Source organism: Gymnodraco acuticeps, unplaced genomic scaffold (assembly GCF_902827175.1).
Source record: "Gymnodraco acuticeps unplaced genomic scaffold, fGymAcu1.1, whole genome shotgun sequence".
Lineage (NCBI taxonomy): Eukaryota > Metazoa > Chordata > Actinopteri > Perciformes > Bathydraconidae > Gymnodraco > Gymnodraco acuticeps.
Window position 1 is genome coordinate 763,236 of NW_022989835.1, and position 21,981 is coordinate 785,216.

Sequence of the window (21,981 nt, forward strand, 5' to 3'; positions counted from 1 at the left end):
GGCCCGTAGTAGATTATGCCATAGAGTTCCGTACCTTAGCCATAGACAGTGGCTGGAACACTCCAGCATTAATAGATGCCTTCCGCAATGGACTCTCAGAGACGATTAAAGATCACCTGGCTCCATTAGAGTTACCACAAGACCTCGAATCACTCATTTCCACGTCTCTCCGAATTGACAATCGCATCAGGGAAAGAGAGAGAGAACGACGCCGAGTCGCAACAAGACCTCCCAGCCACCAGGGGCGCTCTCTGGGTAGGCAGTCCTCATGGGATTCCTTGTTCGCCTCTTCATCAGGCCCAGCAGTGACAGCGCCACCACAGGCACCGGAGGAACCTATGCAGCTCGGGAGAACGAGGATTTCTCCAGAGGAACGACGGCGCCGCCTGCAGGAGGGATGCTGCTTCTACTGTGGTCATGGGACACCAGCAGGCGACATGTCCGGGAAAAGGGCATGCTCACCAACCATGAGGAGGGCGTTGGTGAGCAAAATTTCATCTGATTATCCTCCTCGCACACTCACCCAGGTAGATATCACTGCCAATAGTCAGACACACACTATGGGGGCCTTAATTGACTCGGGGGAAAGTCTAGCGCGAAACGTCTTAATATTAAGACTGTTCCGCTCAAACATCCCGTCAATGCCAGTGCCCTAGACGGCAGACTTATGTGTAGAGTCACTGACTGTACAGAACCCATGCAAGTGACTATTGACAATAATCATGTGGAAATGATGCAATTTCATCTGTTCGATTCTGCACAGCATCCGCTGATTTTGGGGTTTCCCTTTAAAAACACACAACCCACATATAGACTGGTGTTCAGGACAAATTAAGGGATGGGGAGAGAATTGTGAACAGTCATGTAAAGCTCCACGTACTGTTGCAGTGGCTGATAGTAGCTCAGACTTTCCTGACCTTTCCAAGGTCCCCTCTTGCTACAATGACATTAAAGAGGTTTTTAACAAAACCAAAGCACTATCATTGCCTCCTCATCGTCCGTTTGACTGTGCCATCGACCTGTTACCTGGCGCACCCATCCCTAGGGGGCGCTTATATTCTATCTCAGGACCAGAGGGGCGGCCATGGATGACTACATCTCCTCCTCTCTGAAAGCGGGGATAATCCGTCCCTCTTCATCACCTGCGGGCGCAGGATTCTTCTTTGTGGGGAAGAAGGATGGGTCTCTAAGACCATGCATTGACTACAGCCCATTAAATGACATTACGGTGAAAAACCGCCTCCCGCTGATGTCTTCAGCTTTTGAACTACTTCAGTCAGCTAAGGTGTTCACCAAGCTCGATCTGAGAAATGCCTACCACCTCGTCAGGATTAGAGAGGGTGACGAGTGGAAAACGGGGTTCAACACACCTAGCGGACATTACGAATACAGGGTTATGCCTTTTGGACTATGCAATGCTCCTGCTGTTTTTCAAACTATGGTCAATGACATTTTGAGAGAATTTTTGAATGTGTCTGTTTTCGTGTATTTGGACGATATTCTGATTTTCTCTCCAGATATTCAGTCTCATGTCAGGCATGTCCGCCAAGTCCTCCAGAAGCTTCTGGAGAATCAGTTGTATGTGAAAGCTGAGAAGTGCGATTTCCATGCAACCACTGTCTCTTTCCTGGGCTACATTATCACCGCCAATCAGTCCAGATGGATCCGTCCAAGGTCAGTGCGGTGACCGACTGGCCTACTCCAGATAGCCGCAAGAGAGTCCAACAGTTCCTGGGGTTTGCCAACTTTTACCGAAAGTTTATACGCAACTTCAGTTCTGTAGCCGCTCCTCTACATGCTCTCACCTCTTCCAAAGTTTCCTTTCAGTGGACCCCCCAGGCCGAGTCTGCTTTCCAGTGCCTCAAGAAAGGATTCACCACGGCTCCCGTACTCACTGTTCCGGATCCCCAGAGACAGTTTATAGTTGAGGTCGACGCGTCCAACGAGGGCATAGGGGCTGTGTTGTCCCAGAGGTCCTCCAAGGATAACCGGATGCACCCCTGCGCTTATCTATCGCGCAAGTTGACCTCAGCTGAAAATAACTATGATGTGGGGAACAAGGAGTTACTAGCTGTCAAAGCAGCTTTGGAGGAGTGGCGACACTGGCTCGAAGGGGCGGAGCAACCGTTTGTTGTGGACAGACCACAAGAACTTAGAGTATGTCAGAAAAGCCAAGAGACTCAATTCACGTCAGGCCCGGTGGTCTCTGTTCTTTAGTAGGTTTAACTTTACGTTATCCTTTAGACCCGGTACGCAAAACCGTAAGCCAGACGCACTGTCTCGTCTCTTTGAGCCTGTCCCTAATGCCAAGAAACCTGAATCAATCCTTCCACTAAACTGTGTGGTTGGGTCGGTAACTTGGCAGATAGAAACTGATGTGAAGCAGGCTAATGTTGTGAGCCCGGCACCTAGTGAGTGTCCAGACAACCGTTTGTTTGTCCCTGTGTCTTTACGCTCTCAGGTAATCCACTGGGCTCACACGTCCAAGCTCACATGCCATCCGGGGGTCCGGCGAACTATGTTTGCCATAAAGCAGCGGTTCTGGTGGCCGGCCATGAGAAAAGAGGTCTCTGAATATGTGGCGGCCTGTCCAGCGTGCGCCCGGAATAAGACTTCTTCCCAGGCCCAGGTGGGTCTGCTCCAGCCTTGCCTCAACGACCATGGTCGCATATCTCCATGGACTTTGTGACTGGATTCCCACCTTCCAAAGGTAACACTACCGTCCTTACAGTGGTGGATCGGTTCTCAAAGATGGTACATTTCATTCCTCTGCTCAAACTTCCCTCTGCCAAGAAAACGGCAGAGGTCATGCTTACTCATGTGTTCAGAATTCATGGTTTTCCCAGCGACATAGTTTCAGACAGAGGTCCTCAGTTCACTTCCATCTTCTGGAAGGAGTTTTGCCAGCTCCTGCGCCACCGTCAGCTTGTCCTCCGGTTATCAACCGCAAGTCCAACGGTCAGACAGAACGCCTGAATCAGGACCTCGAAACCTGCCTCAGGTGTCTTGTGTCCCAGAAGCAATCCACTCTTGGAGCGATTATCTGACCTGGGTAGAGTAGCCCACAACACTCTTCTATCGGCTCGCCACTGGTCTCTCCCCCGTTCCAGTGTGCGAACGGATATCAGCCCCCTCTCTGTCCCTGCCAATGAAGAAGAAGTCAATGGTGCCATCCGCGCACGCTATGTTCGACGCGGTCAGCAGGTCTGGGCCGGTGCTTCGGGCAGGCGCCTACTCCGGACCTCGACCCGGAATGAAGTCCAGCTGGCGGATCGTCACAGACGTGCGGCCCCCCTCTACAAGCCGGGACAGAAAGTCTGGCACTCTACCAAGGACCTACCTCTTTATGTTCATTTCCAAGAAGTTGGCACCGAGGTTTGTGGGTCCTTTCCCAGTCTCAAAAATCATTAACCCTGTCTCTGTGCGCCTCAAACTCCCAGGTCCTTGAAGGTTCATCCTAGCTTCCATGTTAACAAACTCAAGCCAGTTTAAAGAGAGCACTCTGGTTCCCCCGTCCAAACCCCCCCCTCCACCCGGATCGTTGATGGTGGCCCGGTGTACACGGTCCAGGAAACTTCTGTCGGTCCCGCAAAACGGGGGCCGAGGACGCCAATTCTTGGGTCGATTGGGAGGGCATACGGGCCTGAGGAACGTTGCTGGGTCGCCTATCGACTTTCGTGGTGGATACAAGACTCATAAATGACTTCTATGATCGCCACCCTGAGCAGCCTGGGCCGCCGGGAGTCGGCCCTAGAAGGGGGGGTACTGTTGTGTCCCGTCAATTATGTTAGTTTGTTATGTATTTGTCAACGTTCATGTTTGTTTTGTTTGTTTCACTTCCTGTTTTATTTTGTACTCCTTTTCTCATTCCAGGTGCCTTTACTTTCTTGTTTCCCCGCCATCGTCAGCGTCTGCCCCGCCCCTGATTGTTTCCACCTGTTCCCACTTACCTCTTGTATATATTGTCCTGTCTCCCCTTGTCTGTTGTCAGTTTGTTTTGTTTGTCATGCAAGAAGTCAGATCCAAGCAGCCATAGAGAGACCAAGTACCTTTTGTGGATATCCTCCATGAGAGCGTTTGTTTTGTGACCGTTTTGTCACTCCCTCTGTAAAGAGTGTTTCTTTGTTTTTTGATATATTAAAGTTTATTTTCTTCAAACCTTTTCGTCTCTGGGTTGTGCAATTGATTCCTCATATCAGTGAGTCACGGTTCCTAACAACTTGAAGCTATCCTAAAAAGTCAGTAAATGTTTTGTTTTTTAAAAGACTACATTTACAATAGTCAAAAGGTCCTTTTGTTCAGCCTCACAATGCTATTGGGTAGTAATGTGTTATAGGTCCTGCCCTCTGGCCATACACGCCAGGGATTTTGGGCCCCATGAAAATGTATCACATTGGGCCCCACCACCAGGGCCCAGGCCACGCCAACAAAGCACAATGCTGCACCACCACCTCCAGAACCCAACCAACTCATTTATTGCTTTAAATAACTCTACCTGTACAGGCTTGCATCTATCTTGTAGTCCAATACTAACTGCACAATATTTTATTTACTGACACTGAGCTGTGAAAATATAACACTTATCGGGGGACAGGGCTGCTAAGTCGAGAGATGGATCTGTTGGTCCTGGTACCAGGGGGAGGGACAACTGATTTAGTATGAATAGCTGCTAAAAATGTACCTGCATTTACTAAATGTCAGCTATAAGAGGAGTGAAATTAAAAACATGTAACAGTACTTAATATATATTAACAGTACTTAATGTCAGCCTAGTAAAAAAAAAAACATTATTTACAACAGACACATTTCCACCACTCATAGACCACACCCACCTTTTCTTTGAAAAACTGGGTGACATACTGTCACCCTTTAGTCCCTCTATCTTCTCTTTCTCTCCTTTCTTTTCTCTTTGAAAGCCTGACTTTGTTAGTCGTTGAGACATGGTTCACAACGTAAGTATGGTAAGTACTAGCATCCCTGCTCCTAACATGCTCTCACTCTCTGCTAGAAAGTGCTGGCGGTGCTGCACCGCGTTTGGAGGCAGGACCAAACTATTACATGTAAATAGAAGGGGGTGTACAGAGGCTTTGGATAATTAACTTTTGGAAGAAAAATAAGTAAATGAATTGTAAGTGTAGTGAGTATGTACCCGGACTGTAAAATATGAGGCATGTAATGCTTAAGTTACATAAAAGGCAGACACCCTACTATTTAATCTTGTTATTTACATTGGTTGTGTCTGCAGGCTTAGAAACTGAAGGGTGGGCAGACTAGCTTGGTTCTGCCTTGCATCATCAGGAGGCTTTAACCATCTTCTCCAGGTTTTTAGCAAGAGCTGAAACCTGAGCAGTCCAGTTCCATGATAGCTGTGCGGTTGGCTTGGACCTCCCCCTCAACTTTTGTCGGTAAAAACTCACTATTGGAAACCACTGTTCTCCTGTGTCTGAGCTACGTTTACAGTCAGTGGTTTAGGTCTGGGTACAAAACCTAACCGTCGCTGTAGTGTACCGGACTGTAAAATATGAGGCATGTAATGCTTAACTTACATTCTTTCACACACACATACGGGTATTGGGCCGAGGGCGACACCGTACTTCCGGTATCCGCCGTGTTAACGCGAGGTGCAAGCAGCAGCCGTACACCGTCTAGGTGTTGCTAAGCTTCCTGTACTGAATATCATAGTCTATTGCCTTAATCAATATCTAGTCAACTCTAAAATAATGATAATATTATTGTGACAAGTGGGGTATTCACCTGGTGTTTTCCAGAAATTAGACGTAGATGATGCAGCCAAAATCGACGAAGGCCACTTTCGAGGGTCGTTTTTTCCATACATCTGCAGGCAGTCTGTAAGGGCAATCCGACAACCCACACAGCTCTAGTTTACGCTGGTAACGACCTAGAGCACACCCCTCAAGTCCCAGAATGTAATCCGAAGACATGCAGCGATTTCTTCAGTCTTTAACTCAGAAAAAAAACCTAGTGCGCTCTGCATGGCTACGTTAGCTAGCTGTTTATATTTGCACTTCCAGGATATTTGCACCTCCAGGAAAATGGCGTATATATATATGGCGCGTGTTGCATTGTGGGTAGCTCATGACGTCACTTGTGTGAAAGAATAAAAGCAGACACCCTACTATTTAATCTTGTTATTTACAATTTCATGTTCACCAAGCTTCGTTACAAGTATCTACTGATATTTAGTTTTGTACTGGTTATACAGTTAACCTGTAGATTGGTGCTCTACACTTACATTGGTAGAGGTCTGACGTTCTGGTTTGGGATAAGAGCAAAGAAGTCAAGGGGATTGCCAGAACATTCCATACGCTAACGTGTGTGACTTCTTGTCATTGTTCTCAGGTGGGTAAACTGTCTAAAAATGCATAAATAATCAGTAAATGTTATAAAATGTTAACGGATCAACTCAGTAACAGTTTGGGAAAACTCGACACGGTTAATGAGCAATTAAATGTAATTTGAGGTATTTATGATAAGAATTGCCAACTCCGGTTAGCATGTAGCTTAGCTCGCTTACGAGTTAGCCGTTAGCTTGGTATTCTTTTCAATATTGTAGCTGGTTAGCGATACACAGTTGTGACGCAATGATATAATGCCTTTCGTTGTAATTTAATGTGGGCTTTAGAGAAATGTTGGTAGATGAAATAGAAGAGTTATCCAATGTTAATAGAGAAGTTTATTACCCATGAATTCATTACAGAAGTGGCCTAGCCATGCTAGTAGTGTGTTGTATTCATGTGGAAATTGCTATTGGTGGTTAACTAAGCACCTTGCTAAGGCCCATTGTAAAGTTTCATAAGTTATGAAGAACACTTATTGTGTTTTGTTAATATGTGTAAGCTTTTAAAGAATGAGTTTGTAATAGTTAACATGTGAATGACACACTCAGAGTATGTGTAGTAACATCCATCCATCCATCCATCTTCTCCCGCTTATTCCGTGGTCGGGGTCGCGGGGGTAGCAGTTCCAGCAGAGAGCCCCAAACTTTCTTTTCCCTGGCGACATCAACCAGCTCTGACTGGGGGATCCCAAGGGCGTTCCCAGGCCAGCGAAGAGATATAATCCCTCCACCTGGTCCTAGGTCTACCCCTTGGTCTCTTCCCAGCTGGACGTGCCTGGAACACCTCCCTAGGGAGGCGCCCAGGTGGCATCCTAACTAGGTGCCCCGAACCACCTCAACTGGCTCCTTTCGACGCGCGAAGGAGAGCGGCTCAACTCCGAGTCCCTCCCTGATGACCGAACTTCTTCTCACCTTATCCCTAAGGGAGACACCAGCCACCCTGCGGAGAAAAACCCATCTCGGCCGCTTGTATCCGCGATCCTCGTTCTTTCGGTCATGACCCATCCTTCATGACCATAGGTGAGGGTAGGAACGAAAATGGCCCGGTAGACAGAGAGCTTTGCCTTCTGGCTCAGCTCCCTTTTTCGTCACAACGGTGCGGTAAAGCGACTGCAGTACCCCGCTCCCGCTGCTCAGATTCTCTCCGGCCCATCTCACGCTCCATTGTTCCCTCACTCGAGAACAAGACCCCGAGATACTTGACACTCCTTCACTTGGGGTAAGGACTCATTCCCTACTTGAAGTGGACAGTCCATCGGTTTTCCTGCTGAGAACCATGGCCTCAGATTTGGAGGTGCTGATCCTCATCCCAGCCGCTTCACACACTCGGTTGCGAAACCGATCCAGTGAGTGCTGAAGGTCGCAGACCGATGAAGCCATTAGAACCACATCATCTGCAAAAAGCAGTGGTGCAATCCTTAGTCCACCGAACTGCAGACCCCCTCCCCCACGACTACGCCTCGAAATCCGATCCATGTATATTACAAAACAGGATTGGTGACAAAGCGCAGCCCTGGCGGAGGCCAACCCTCACCGGAAATGTGTCCGACTTACTGCCGAGGACCCGGACACAAGCTCTCGCTTTGGGAGTACAGAGATTGGATGGCCCTGAGTAGAGACCCCCTCACCCCATACTCCCGCAGCACCTCCCACAGTAACTCCCTGGGAACTCGGTCATACGCCTTCTCCAAGTCTACAAAACACATGTAGACCGGATAAGCGTACTCCCAGGCCCCCTCCAGGATCCTTGCGAGAGTAAAAGCTGATCCGTCGTTCCACGACCAGGACGGAATCCGCATTGTTCCTCCTCAATCTGAGGTTCGACAATCGGCCTGACCCTCCTTTCGAGTACCTTAGAGTAAACTTTCCCGGGGAGGCTGAGTAGTGTGATGCCTCTGTAATTGGCACACCACCCTCTGATCCCCCTTTTTAAAAAGGGGCACCACCACCCCGGTCCTGCCACTCCTTCGGTACTGTTTCGTTCCGACTTCCACGCAACGTTGATGAGACGTGTCAACCATGACAGTCCCTCAACACCCAGAGCCTTCAGCATTTCCGGTCGGGATCTCATCCACCCCCGGGGCTTTGCCACTGTGGAGTTGTTTGACGACCTCAGTGACCTCCCCCCGGGAGATTGGTGTTGATCCCCGTCATACTCCAGCTCTGCCTCTAACATAGAGGGCGGAGTTGTCGGGTTCAGGAGTTCCTCAAAGTGTTCCTCTTCCAACGCCCTAACACTCCATCAGTTGAGGTCATCAACGTCCCATCCTTACTGTACACAGCTTGGATGGTTCCCCCCCTGCTTCCCCCTCCTGAGGTGTCGGACAGTTTTCCAGAACAACTTTGGTGCCGCCCGAAAGAGTCCTTCTCCATGTCTTCTCCGAACTTCTCCCACACCCCGCTGCTTTTGCCTCGGCCACGGATGAGGCTGCTGCCCTTCGGGCCTGTCCGGTACCGTTGCAAACTGCCTCGGGAGTCCCCCGGGATAACAAATCCCTGAAGGCCTCCTTCTTCAGTCGGACGGCTTCCCTGACCACCGGTGTCCACCAGGAGGTTCGAGGGTTACCGCCCCTTGAGGCACCTAGGACCTTGAGACCACAGCTCCCCGCCGCGGCTTCGGCAATAGAGGCTTTGAACACCGACCACTCTGGTTTCAATGTCCCCAACCTCCACAGGAATGCCCGAAAAGCTCCGCCGGAGGTGTGAGTTGAAGGCCTCCTGAACTTGGGCCTCCTCCAGGACGTTCCCAGTTCACCTGAACTACACGTTTGGGCTTACCAGGTCTATCCAGAGGCTTCCCCCGCCCCACTCGACCCCAACTCACCACCAGATGGTGATCAGTTGACAACTCCGCCCCTCTCTTTACCCGAGTGTCCAAAACATACGGCCTCAGGTCCGATGATACGATAACGAAATCGATCATGGACCTTCTGCCTAGGGTGCTCTGGTACCACGTACACTTATGAGCATCCTTATGTTCGAACATGGTGTTTGTTATGGCCAATCCATGACTAGCACAGAAGTCCAGTAACAAAGCACCACTCCGGTTCAGATCAGGGGGGCCGTTCCTCCCAATCACGCCCCTCCAAGTGTCTCCATCATTGCCCACATGTGCGTTGAAGTCTCCCAGCAAGATTAAAGAGTCCCCTTCAGGAGCCCCATACAGGACTCTTTCCAGGGTCTCCAAGAAGGCTGTATACTCTGAACTGCTGTTGGGTGCATAAGCACACACAACAGTCAGAGTTTTCCCCCCCATAACCCGCAGGCGTAGGGAGGCGACCCTCTCGTCCACTGGGGTAAACTCCAACAACGAAGCACCTAACCGGGGACTTGTGAGTATCCCCACACCCGCCCGGCGCCTCACACCTTGAGCAACTCCGGAGAAGAATAGAGTCCAACCCCTATCCAGAAGTAAGGTTCCAGAGCCGACGCTGTGCGTAGAGGTGAGCCCAACCAGATCCAACTGGTAACGCTCCACCTCCCGCACAAGCTCCGGCTCCTTCCCCCCCAGAGAGGTGACGTTCCACGTCCCCAAAGCCAGCTTCTGTCGCCCGGGGTCTGGTCCGTCGAGACCCTCCGCTTTCACTGCCACCCTTCTGATAGCGCACCCGACCCCATCGATGTTTCCCGTAGGTGGTGGGCCCGCGGGACGGAGAAGCGGAGGTGTTGCCCACGTTGCCTTTTCGGGCTGGGCCCGGCCGGGCTTCGTGGCAAGCCCGGCCACCAGACGCTCGCCGACGAGTCCTCCTTCTGGGCCTGGCTCCAGAAGGGGACCCCGGGCTTCCTCCGGGCCGGGTATCCTCACTTCTTGTGTCGTCTTTCATGAGGTCTTTTGAACCAATCTTAGTCTGGCCCCTTGCCTGAGACCAATAGTAGTAGTGTAGTAACATATATGCACAATATACAGATAATTCACTTATTGTGTAAAGAAAAGGGAATATTACACATGTATTTAAGTTGATTTATTTCAATTCAGAGTTTATTGTTTTAATTAATTATATATGTGCTTGAGAAACATAAAGAACTATGTTATTTTGAGATATATATATATATTTTATGATTTCGAATAAAGCAGAACATTCCATACGCTAACGTGTGTGACTTCTTGTCATTGTTCTCAGTCGTCTCAGATCCCAATCCTGAGACCGGTAACAAGTACATTATCAATATAACATCCTATTAATGTTAATTCTTGATGAACGATGAAAGGTTACTTAAACATTTTTTTTCTTAATGTTCTAAATAGTTTGGGCCCCCGTGGTCAGGGTGTTGGGGGTGGCCAATAGGGTGGCCAGGATTCAGCTGGGGGTGGCCATGGCCACCCCCCAGCTCCGCCACTGCGCACAAGCCCTATCCTACGTTCTGGGCATATGGTGCATTGATGCATGTTAGCAGACTGGCTGTGAGGGCAGGGCAGGATATCGTTTTCCTGTTAGGTCTGTTTGACATAGGTCAAGCTGTGCCCGCCTGGGGATGTTTTGTGGCAGCAATTGAGAGTTCCTAACTCTTTACCGTCAGGAGAGAGTGTTGTGAAACACTTCCAACAGGGGTTTCCTGACTCCACGCGTCGCCATGTTCCTATAGTCGCTGTCAAGTTCTGATTGGGTTTGGTTGATCGACTCCTGCCTAAACTTGAAAATGGCATGTTCACTAAAAAAGGACACACGGGACAACTCAAATCTTGACTCTTTTCTTTTTATTTGAGATCATGTATAGTTATTTTAGCTTCATGCAGCTTCATTTAGCTTGTTGCATCGTTTAGACGTTTTAGGTTGAAAACCTTTAAAAAACACAAAACACACTTTCATTAACTTAGGCAAATAAAACATTTAAATAAAAATCATGCCATATATACTTAAACATACACTTTAATTTCTGCTTTATGGTTTTAAACAGTGGCGTCGCCTGTAGCCACGGACAATTCTCCCTCAATAATATATTAACCGTGCTTTACCTGAACCTCATCATGACACTAGAGAGGACGGCAGGATTGTAATTTCCTGTGTTCAGTGAATGCAATTATTATGTAAAAGATTATTTCCACGGCACACCATCATATGATCATTATAGTTATAAAAAATAAAAGAGAATAAACGAAAAATAGGTATGAAATACTATAAAACAAGAATACAGTTTAAAAAGGGAGTGATTTGTAAAATATCCATAAAGAAAAAGTAAATCTGTTTACAGTTCTGTTTCATATGGGTGTTGAGAGATGTATCCATAGATCTCTTCATTTTGCTCTCCAAGTGCACCAGATTGATGCATTTAACTTCAATATTTAAAAATAATTCTTCCCGAATCCATTCCATGTCGGGGTTTCCCCATCTCCGTCCCAGAGCCTTTCCACGGAGAGATGGAGAAATGCAGGGGATTTATTTTTCAATGCAACAAGGTATTTCGCCAGCGCCCCTTGTCCTTTTCTTCTGATGTGACTAAAATGAACTATGTGTTGAGTTTGCTTCGTGGCAAAGCATTAACCTGGGCCGAAGCATTGAGTTCTTCTGTGGATTACTACACTCTTTCCTTTGGAGTTTTTTCTGAACATTTGTCCACTGTTTTTGATCACCCTGATTACTCTGGCTCAGCTACTAGTCGTCTGCTAAATTTACAACAGGGGACTCGAACCGTTGCAGACTACTCAATCGAGTTTCACACACTGGCGGCAGAAGCCCGATGGGACGAGGCGGCTTTAAGGGCAGTGTTTGTTAGGGGGTTGAAGGATCAACTGAAGGATGCGCTGGCTGCACGAGATGAGCCTGCCGACCTCCAATCCTTAATCTCCTTGGTGTCTCGTCTTGACAGCCGGCTACGGGAACGCTTTGCGGAGCGAACGCTGCGTTCTCCTTTTTCTCTGCCTAGTAAAAACAACCCACCCAATTATGCTCCCTCTGTATCCAGACCGTCTGGCTTCACCTCGCGTGCCCACCTTTGCTAAGGAGGAAGCGATGCAGTTGGGACGTGCCAGACTATCTCCTGAGGAGTGCCTTCGACGTCTGAGGTCTGGAGAGTGCCTGTATTGTGGCAAATTGGGGCATTTCCTTGCTGGCTGTCCTGTCCGCCCAAACGCAGGAGCTCGTCAGTGAATTTGGGGGTGCTGACGAGCCCACATCCTACACCAATTGTAGCCCCAACCTTGCACCGTTTTCTCATTCCTGCCAGACTTTGTGCTAACACTCAGACCTTGCCCCTCTCTGCCCTCATTGACTCCGGAGCAGAGGACAGTTTTGTGGACCTAGAACTAATCAACCAGCTGGGTCTCAAGTTGGAAACCTTACTGGATCCTATGACCTAAATCAGGGGTCGGCACCAGGCGGACCGCGGTCCGGACCCAGACGCCGACCTATGCGGACCCGGACCTATAATCAATACATTAATAGGGGATTTACATTTTTGACGGGGCAATTCTATTTTAACAGCCGCCAACAGGGGGCGAAAGAGACGAGTGAGCGATACAGGGAGAGAAACACAGAAGAAGAGATGAGAGCGCGATACAGTGAGAGAAACACAGAAGAAGAGACGAGAGAGCGGGAGACAGTGAGTGAAGAGAAGAGTTAGCGATACAGTGAGAGAAGGGGAAAGTGAGTCAAGAGAAGAGTTAGCGATACAGTGAGACAAGACGGGCGGCAGACAGGGAGAGGAGACTGAGTGAAGAGCAGCGATACAGGGAGAGAAGCGGAGAGGAGAGTGAACAGTTGTGTTAGCGGCAGACAGGGAGATATTTACACATATTTACACATGGCGCTCTCTAAGAAGAGGAAAGTGGACAGTGAGAACAGAGCTTTTAACCCTGAGTGGACGGACTCATTCATGTTCATCCTGCCCACTGGGAGCACAGAACCAGTGTGTCTCATCTGTTCAGAGACCGTGGCGCTCATTAAAAGTGCCAACGTGAAACGCCACTATGAGACCAAACATAAAGTGTTTGACCAAACATTCCCTCTCAACTCAGAACTGAGGTCACAAAAAATAAGCAGTCTGAGAGCCCAATATGATCATTCCACCAGGATCCTGACCCATTAATTCACTGCCCAACAACGTGCTAATGAATGTTCCCTCAGAGTGGCTTGGATTTTGGGTCAAAACAAAAAACCATTTACTGATGGAGAGGTTGTCAAGGAGTGCATGAGTGCAGTAGCTCAAACCTTGCTTGAGGGAAAACAAAAAGAAGAGCTTTGTGAACAAATTAAGCAAATACCTTTGTCAGCATCATCAGCCACAAAGAGGAGTGAAGTATTAACCCAGGATGTGCTAGCCCAGCTGGATGAAGCCCTTCATAAGGCACCCTGTGTAAGCTTAGCTGTAGATGAGTCCACTGATGTTTCTGACAATGCTCAGCTCTTAATTTATGTAAGGTTCTTCAACAAAGACAAGAAAGCGTTCTGTGAAGACATGTTAGGTGTAACTCCCCTTCAGACCAGTACAAGAGGAGAGGACATCTACCTGGCCATTAAGGAGATGTTAACGAAGCGAGGAATAGAGCCAAAACAAGTGGTTTTAATAACCACAGATGGAGCCCCTGCCATGATAGGGAGAGAGAAAGGAGCTGTGTCAAGAATGAAAGAGGATAATCTTGAGCTCATCTCTTACCATTGCATCATCCATCAATCTGTCCTGTGCTCCTCCCTGTCAGATGAGCATGCTGAGGTGATGAACACAATGATGAAAATGATCAATTTTCTCAGGGCGTCCTCTTCCTATCAGCATCGCATGCTCAGGGAATTCCTCAGAGAAGTTGATGCAAACGCTGATGATCTTTTGCTGCACAACAATGTGAGATGGCTCAGCAAAGGCAGGGTGTTGGAGCGCTTTTGGTCCATCAGAAGGGAAGTAGCAGCTTTCTTGGCAGAGATGGGAAGTCAGAAGGCAACACAGTTTTCTCTCTTTTTAGAAGATGAGAAAAAGATGGATAATGTGGCCTTTTTGGTTGACATCACTTTGCATCTGAATGAACTGAATTTGAAGCTACAGGGCAAGGACAATTCAATTTGTGAATTGATGACAGCTGTCCGCTCCTTTCAGAGGAAACTTGAAGTGTTCAAGGAAGATCTGCAGGGAGACTGTGCACACTTCCCAGCAGTGCAGGAACAGGTTCAGAGAAATGTGTCTTATTTTGTTGGCTTTGTAGATAAGCTGATTGTAAACTTCAGCAAACGTTTTGACAGCTTCAGCTTTGGACGGCAGCTCACCATGTTCATTCAGAATCAGAACCCATTTCTTATCACAGATGTCAGGGAGTTCTCAAAGGAAGTCACACAGCACTTCAAGTGGGCAAATGCTGGGCCTCTCCAGATGCAACTGGTTGATCTCCAAGCAGACGTGGCCCTGAAAGAGCAATTTGGAAGAACTGACCCTGTCACTTTCTGGCTCAAAACAGTCTCTGAGACAGCTTTCCCAGGTCTGAGGAAAGTAGCTCTATATATATTCACCATGTTTGGTTCCACATACAGCTGCGAGGCAGCTTTCTCCACAATGAACATTATTAAAACAAAATATCGTTCCAGGCTAACCAATGAGAACCTGCATGTGTGTATGAGAATGGCCCTGACATCATTTCAACCCAGATTTAAAATCCTGGCAGGACAAGCTCGAGCTCAATTCTCGCACTGAACAAAAAAAAAGCTAGTGAGGGACTGCAATATATGAGGGAAAGAAAGAGAAACTGTTCAATTGTTATGATGTGTAAAGAAAGACTGATATGTTCTATAATCGTCTGAAACTGTTAAGTCATTATGTGAAACGGTTAACAAAGAGAAACGCAAGCTGCTGCTACACTTTATTTTATGTATCTAAACTTAAGCACTTTTAAGATGCACATATTTTCATTTGATTTATTTTCTCTATTTTATTTTTAAATGCAAAGAAAAAGAGAAACGCAAGCTGCTGCTACACTTTACACATTTACACTTTTTGTCAACTAAAATATGCGTCACATCCTGCGCCTTTTCTTGGAGGCGAGTAACCTGACCCCCGGCTCGATGGGCGAGCTATGGATACATCAAAGAAAAGTACCGGAGGAACACAGGATTTAATTCTGCGTGGACAGAGTTATATGCTTTCACAGCAAACGATGCTGGTTTACCGGTCTGTTTGATATGTAGAGAGAAGTTGTTAACGGTGGTGCAGCCTTTACGTATCGAGGAACAACAAGGGAGAGCTGACGATCTTCAGTCATAATTCAATGGGGTATGTCATTTATTTCAGAAAACACTTGTTATATTCCATGGAATGCTCTTAACGTCCCGATAGCAATGAATATATTAAATGCTTTGACAATAAATACATACAAAAATTCATCTGTGGAAGCCGTAGCGCTGTAAAAAGCACGACCAATCATCTGAGCCGGCCCGGCTAAAGTAACTGGATGGCCTACCTGCCTGTCAGCCTTCCATCTGTGCACAAACTTATCTCGTGCCCTCATTGGTCATGTGCACGTTCGTGTGTGTTGGAGGAGGGAGAGTCCCTCCTCCGTAAGAAAGTCTGAAGGAAGAGCTGAGGAAGAGCTGGTTTCTCTATTCTTACCATACAGTCTATAATTCTTACCTACCCTACCTTTAACTCTTTTTAGGGTGCAGCTATATGTTTTATTTATTTCAAAGTGGGCCCATTTTAATATTTTTTTCCTTCAAATGTGCAGAGGACTCCCCAAGTGCTGTGTTTAATTTATTTTAAAGTAGGCCTGTGTATTATTTGTAATTCTCCTTATAGGAGTTCTTTGTTTCTTATTAGAGGTTAACAGTTGTATATCATGTAATAAATAGCCTAATAAATGCAAAAAAAATAGTTTTTGTCTGATACAACAATAAAAAACTATGAAATATGTTTTGCGGCTCCAGACAAAAAAATGTTTTGGAAAAAGGAGCAAAATGGCTCTTTTGGTCAAAAAGGTTGCAGACCCCTGGGTTAGGTGTTTATATGTTTTTGTAACATTTTATTTTGTACGCTCCGCAGTCTTTGCTTTGTCTTTTATTTTAATTATCAGGCATTTGCTAACATGTTCAGACATACTGCCATAATGGCGATCTGTGTGAAGGCTGTAAAGCCACGCCCTAGCCGATAACACAAGTATTTATTCTCCTATTTATTAGTATTTTGTATCCTCTAAAATCATATTGAGTAAGTTATAATCACAAACGTAATCTTCTGTAGGTAAGTGCCGTTTTTTCCAGCGTTATATGTAAAAGCTTTTGTGATTGTAGTCTGTAAGAACGATCAGATATCATCGATCTGTAAGCTAAGCTAAGCTACGCTAATGAGACATGCCGTTTTTTGCAGCGTTATATGTAAAAGCTTTTGTGTGTTTACTTGTTTGCGCACATGAATATAAATGGGGGTGTGTTAGGATACAACACTGTGTGTATGTATGCAAGGGGACACACACACCACGAGTAAAACAGAACTAAAGCCCCGTTGGTATGTTGTTGTTGACGAGGCCTTACCTAGCAACAGGCTAATTAGTGGCTAGCACTCATTACAGCCAGTCTACTGAGCTCAGCCCCTCTCCAACACATCATCTGTATTGAGTCAGAAACACAGCATGCACGTTACGGTTCAAAACTAACTCAGATTGGAAAAGGCTAAGCAAAGAGCTTTGCTAAATAGAGAGTTTTAGCCCCCATCTTTTGGGATTTCAGACTATATTTATCCAAATAGTATTTTCTCATCCTGAATACTAAATTGAGATGATTTTGTTCTAACTATGTTTTCTTCTTTACAGGCCAGCACCTCACATACTTACTAATTAGTGACAATTTGTACATCCTTTGCTATTATTTACATTTGTTTTTATCATGGCGGAAATGAAAGACTGTACCTGGCAGTCCTGCACTACAATGAAAACGCTGAGCGTGCACAAGCCACTACATCCACTGGAAACCCTCTGTATAAACTGCAGTTCCCAAAGGCCAGGAAGGGAGAATGCAGAGCAAAACCAGTAAAGACTGACCCCACATTCCGCAAGTGTTTAAAATATTTATTATACAACTATTTACAAATATATAAATAAAAAAATTAGAAAGAACTTTCAGTTTTTTACATGCATATACTAATCTAAACCACAATTTTTGTTGTGCTTTTTTTAACATTGCACAGGCTACGTGGCCAACTTGATGGACCTCATCTTCGACCAAGTCTTTGTTGACCCTGCACCATTATGAGCGACCTGACAGGGAGGAGGTCATCGCCGGGTATGCTACACGGTTCAATTTGGCTGCTGTCTGAACCCAACATCGACATTTTGCGGATCAGGAAACTCCTGCCTCCCTGAGGACAACGCAGGCCGGAATCACCACTCTGATCCTGCGTCCAAGGAAGCCCCAGCACCAGCTCACAAAGCTTCTGTAGGCTAGATACCTGTGACGCCTGAAATCATTAAAAAAAATATTTAGTGTCATTTATACAAAATACAAGTACATTTAGTTTTTTTTAATGGGTTCAAAGAACCGTTGATTTTGACAATAAAGTTCCGAGTTGATATCAAATGTGTCGTGATTATTCATGTTTGGATGGGTAAAGAATATTCTGATTTCAAAAGCATAAGGTTGTGTGTGGACTTTTGTTGTCGTACACATGGGTGTGTTATGCCATTGCTGTGTAGTATATAATATAATAGTACATGTACAATGACAGAATGAAAGATTGCATAAAGCCATATACACCAGTATTTATTTCCATGAACAATATTAGCATTCGTTTTACTTTTAATTTAATTTCAGTCAAAACAAACAAACCACTCACTGCTCTATTTGCCTCAACTGTAGTCCACCATGTTCAGCTCTGTAAATATTCAATGCATTCTGCAGGGAGAACACATTCAGGCACACAGGCTCCAATCCAGGATGGTCCACCATACAAGTTACAGAGTCCTCAAGTTCCTGCATCCGTCTTGACACCTAGTGTGATAAACATATATTGAATGACATGTTAAAAATGTATTCTCTAAACGGACAACTTAGTGAAGCTATCAAAAATGTTACCTGTGGTATCTCCATGCAGCACACATTCTCCGTTCAGAAGGCATCGTGGCGCAATTTGCACATGTACACCTGTAGAAAGAAGTCAATAACTGAGCTTTTAAAAACACATGAAACTGCACACATTGCTGACAACTGAGGTGTTGATGGAGTTATAGTTTTTATCCCCCTAAGTTCAGGGCTGCCAAGTTTCAGTAACAAGTAGGAGTGAGACTTTCGGGGGAAGATGCGTTTCGATTTTTTTTGTTGCCTTTTTTAACGTCGATTTAGAGGAATATCTCAATTTAAATGAACATTAAGACTGTTGTGATGTCTTCACCCCCATGCCAGCTGCCCTCCCTGCACTGTCGGCCTCCTCATGCTTATATAGTGTTAATAATTGACCAGCACAAGTAAAAATGAAAACAATTGTAACAAGAAAAGGTTTGACAAATAAAATACATTTATTTATAAAATGTCAATATAAAAAAAACATAGCAGCCTTTTAAGAAATAATAGCAGCCTTTTAAGAACCAATAGCAGCCTTTTCCTTTGGTGCATTTTTTTTTTAAGAGTAACAAAATTAGAACCAGAATAATATATATATATATAATATATATTATAAATAAATTAAGTGCATGTCTTTGTTTGTGTGTTTTGGTTTACATGACATGTCTCATGTTGTAGGTGTTTGTGGCAGATTTTGATGCCTTGATGACAGAGGGAGGGGGCTCCCATTTGAAACACTGTGGCTCAAGGTTTGCCATCTTCACAGTCATGATGGATGATAGAGTTCCATCAAGAGCCAAACAGTTTTTCGGGTTTTGTTCAGTCCCACCACAGAGAACACTCGTTCAGCATCAGCATTTGAATGTGGAAGTACCAACACCAACTTGGCAATACGAGAGAGCCTCCCAAATCTGCTCATACCGGTCACCTTTGAAAAATGTAGGAAGCCTAATTACTCTCAAGTATTTTTGTATAGAATTAAGTTGATTACGTCAATGGGTATTTCAAAGGGTGCAGAATAATTCTTACCTTATTCTTCATTGATGCCATGTTCCCCCAAAAGCTCTCAATGTCGAACGTGGCTGGGTCTTCGGGCATGGCAATGTCCATGGACTGGTAGTCCAGAAACTCCTCACTCAGTTTGTCACGCTCGTCAGGTCCGTTGTATGGGAGAAGTTCAGGAAACCTAAAAAGAACACAATGTGCACTGATCTGGTAAAGTAATGTAGCTGAAACGGGTTGTTTTTCAGATGTGGTCATTAAACTTTACAATCTATTAAGAACATGTTAAGAAAATGTGACAAGAGCCAAGAGTCTTTAACCTGCTCTACTTAAGCATATTGAGATAATTTGTGTTATGATTTGGCACTATAAATAAATGTACTTGACTTGATACCCCAACTAACCTGTCGACAAAGTACAAGGTGTCTTCCACTCCACACTCTACCCTCTGCTGGACATCCAGAAACATGGCATGTTTTATCTGGGGCTCTCTCATGGGGAGTTTCTTCATGGCATACTCCACAGCCCTCACCAGAAACGCCACTGCTGCCTGCTGGAACCTCTGCACTTGCTGCGGTGTAATATCTCCTGCATCAAGGAGCCTGTTGAGTGTAGCTCGAGTAGTGAAGCCGATCACCAGCTTTTCTCCTACGAGAGACACAATAAATCAACAACGTCACAGAGGTCATTAAGGTGCTGTATGCGATTCTGGAGAAAGATTGATGCAATATGTTCTCATTCCCAACACCAACATGTCAGTATGAGACTGGGAATAAGACCGGTGTTGAGTCACTTTAGCAATCATCAACAACCACAATAGCTAACTTGAAAGCACCCCTTTAAGTATCTTCATCACATCAGTGATTGATTGATTGAATACTTTATTAGACAGAAATGCAAACAGCACAAGGTTCAGTCACACATTTGTGCTAAAAGGATAACATAAAAAAGTCCTGTGGACTTGTTTCCATTGTGGTCCTATGTGTGTGATGAGATGACATTATCAAACTCATAACTTGTCTGCACAAGCAGCCCTCTAACAAACACAAACAGTATTATGTGAGTGAGATCAGTGAGTGGATAGTGTATGTGCATCTGCTGATGTGAAACTTGGAGGATTACCTGGCAATTGGTTTGATGGGTCCTTATAGAGGATTTCATGCAATTCCCGGTGCTGCGGGCTTCAGAAACTTCGAGAGAAACTTGCGGATGATGAAAAAAGGAACAAACATAGTACATTATTACTAGCATACTGTATTACTAGCATACTGTATCCCAACCTTCCCAATTTACCTCATCATGTAGAAGGAAGATGGAGGACTTCTCTCTCTGGAGGAGGAGGTTGAAGGTGGAGAAGACTGGCAACGTTGCTTGATAGAAGAGCAGGTACACCTCTGTCATTGGGTTAGAGAATGCTTCCAACAGCCTCCTGAACCTTGGTTGTTTCTCATCTGTGAATAAAAAAAACACAGGTTGTGCATACTACATACATTTACTTTTCAGTCTGTTATAATAATCGTTCGTTCATTTGGATCATTGAAATATGATGCCTACCTGATGACTTGAAGTAGCTGGCCAGTGGTTCATACTGCTGCAGGGTATTAGTCAAACACCTCTCCAGGCTCAACCATCGAATGGAAACGTGCATAAGTATTTCCAAATACTCGCTTCCATGGAGCTCACAGAATTCTATGACAAGAATGGAACATCTTAATTTCAATTTAATTTAACTCTTCTGAATTTCATTTGGACTGCACATACCTGTCAGGTAACCTTTACGATTGGTGCTTCCTTTAAACCAGTATCCCACATCCACAGTCAGATCCTCTGGATCAAAAGATAGCTACATGTTACTGTTTGATTGATTGAATATTTTATTAGACAGAAATGCAAACAGCACAGGTAGAGTACTGTACATTTCCTTAGCTCATAGTAAGTATCCATTAGATCACACAAGCAAATACGTGATGATTTAGCTAACACTGCTATTAGTCACGGTTGTTGTTAAACCCACCGCAGCAACCTGCCACACTGCTCACCAGCAGCCTGTGTAACGTTAAGTCTCACGTAGTCAGACCCACCGTTGACTTCATCAAAATAAAAATATTTGTACAAATAATGTGGTTACCTACCGTTTGACCTCCCGCTTCAGATGAAAATGTCAGTCACGGCATTATTGAGGCGCTGACACAGACGTTTCACGTTTACTTTTCGATTTCTCCGCCATAGAGTTATGTTGTTCTTCATAGGATAGAGAAACAATGACCCGCCCTAAGCTGCCTCTGATTGGTTTGTATACGTGGTACCTTTCGTTGGGTTGGTTGGATTTAGCCTCGAGGGCTGATGATTGGTTATCACATATCTCGGTCAGCCAATCGGGGGCAGAATAGGGCGGACTCACCCTGTCCCTGACTCGAACTACGGCAAGCCTCAAGCAACAAGTTATGGAAATATATCATTAAATTAAAAAATAATTATAAAGTAGTGAGAGGGGGAAAAGCGTGTGAAATGGCAAGTGTGGCGTGAGGCGTGTGAAGAGGTTACATTGCGTGACTCTCACTCTCAACATGCCCGGCGCCGTGGGAGGGCCAGGGAGGGCCAGGCCCTCCCATTTGACATTCCTGCCCTCCCCCAATAAACACGTTTTTTTATTATTTATAA

At 45.6% G+C, this 21,981-nt stretch overlaps 1 long non-coding RNA gene across 3 annotated transcripts; it reads right to left on the reverse strand.

Moving 5' to 3' along the window:
- Nucleotides 1-18,210: 18,210 nt before the first annotated feature.
- LOC117558899 lies at nt 18,211-21,670 on the reverse strand. Of its 3 annotated transcripts, XR_004570886.1 has the most exons (9): nt 21,453-21,670; nt 21,082-21,147; nt 20,875-21,009; nt 20,614-20,771; nt 20,443-20,522; nt 19,725-19,968; nt 19,348-19,504; nt 18,334-18,402; nt 18,211-18,249 (listed from the first exon to the last, which is right to left on the reverse strand). It is a non-coding gene; the product is annotated as an uncharacterized LOC117558899 (long non-coding RNA). The 3 variants fall into 3 exon arrangements; XR_004570885.1 differs by lacking the exons at nt 18,211-18,249; nt 18,334-18,402 and adding an exon at nt 18,410-19,246 and having other exon boundaries at nt 21,449-21,630; XR_004570884.1 differs by lacking the exons at nt 18,211-18,249; nt 18,334-18,402 and adding an exon at nt 18,410-19,246 and having other exon boundaries at nt 21,453-21,626.
- Between the last annotated feature and the right edge of the window lie 311 nt (nt 21,671-21,981).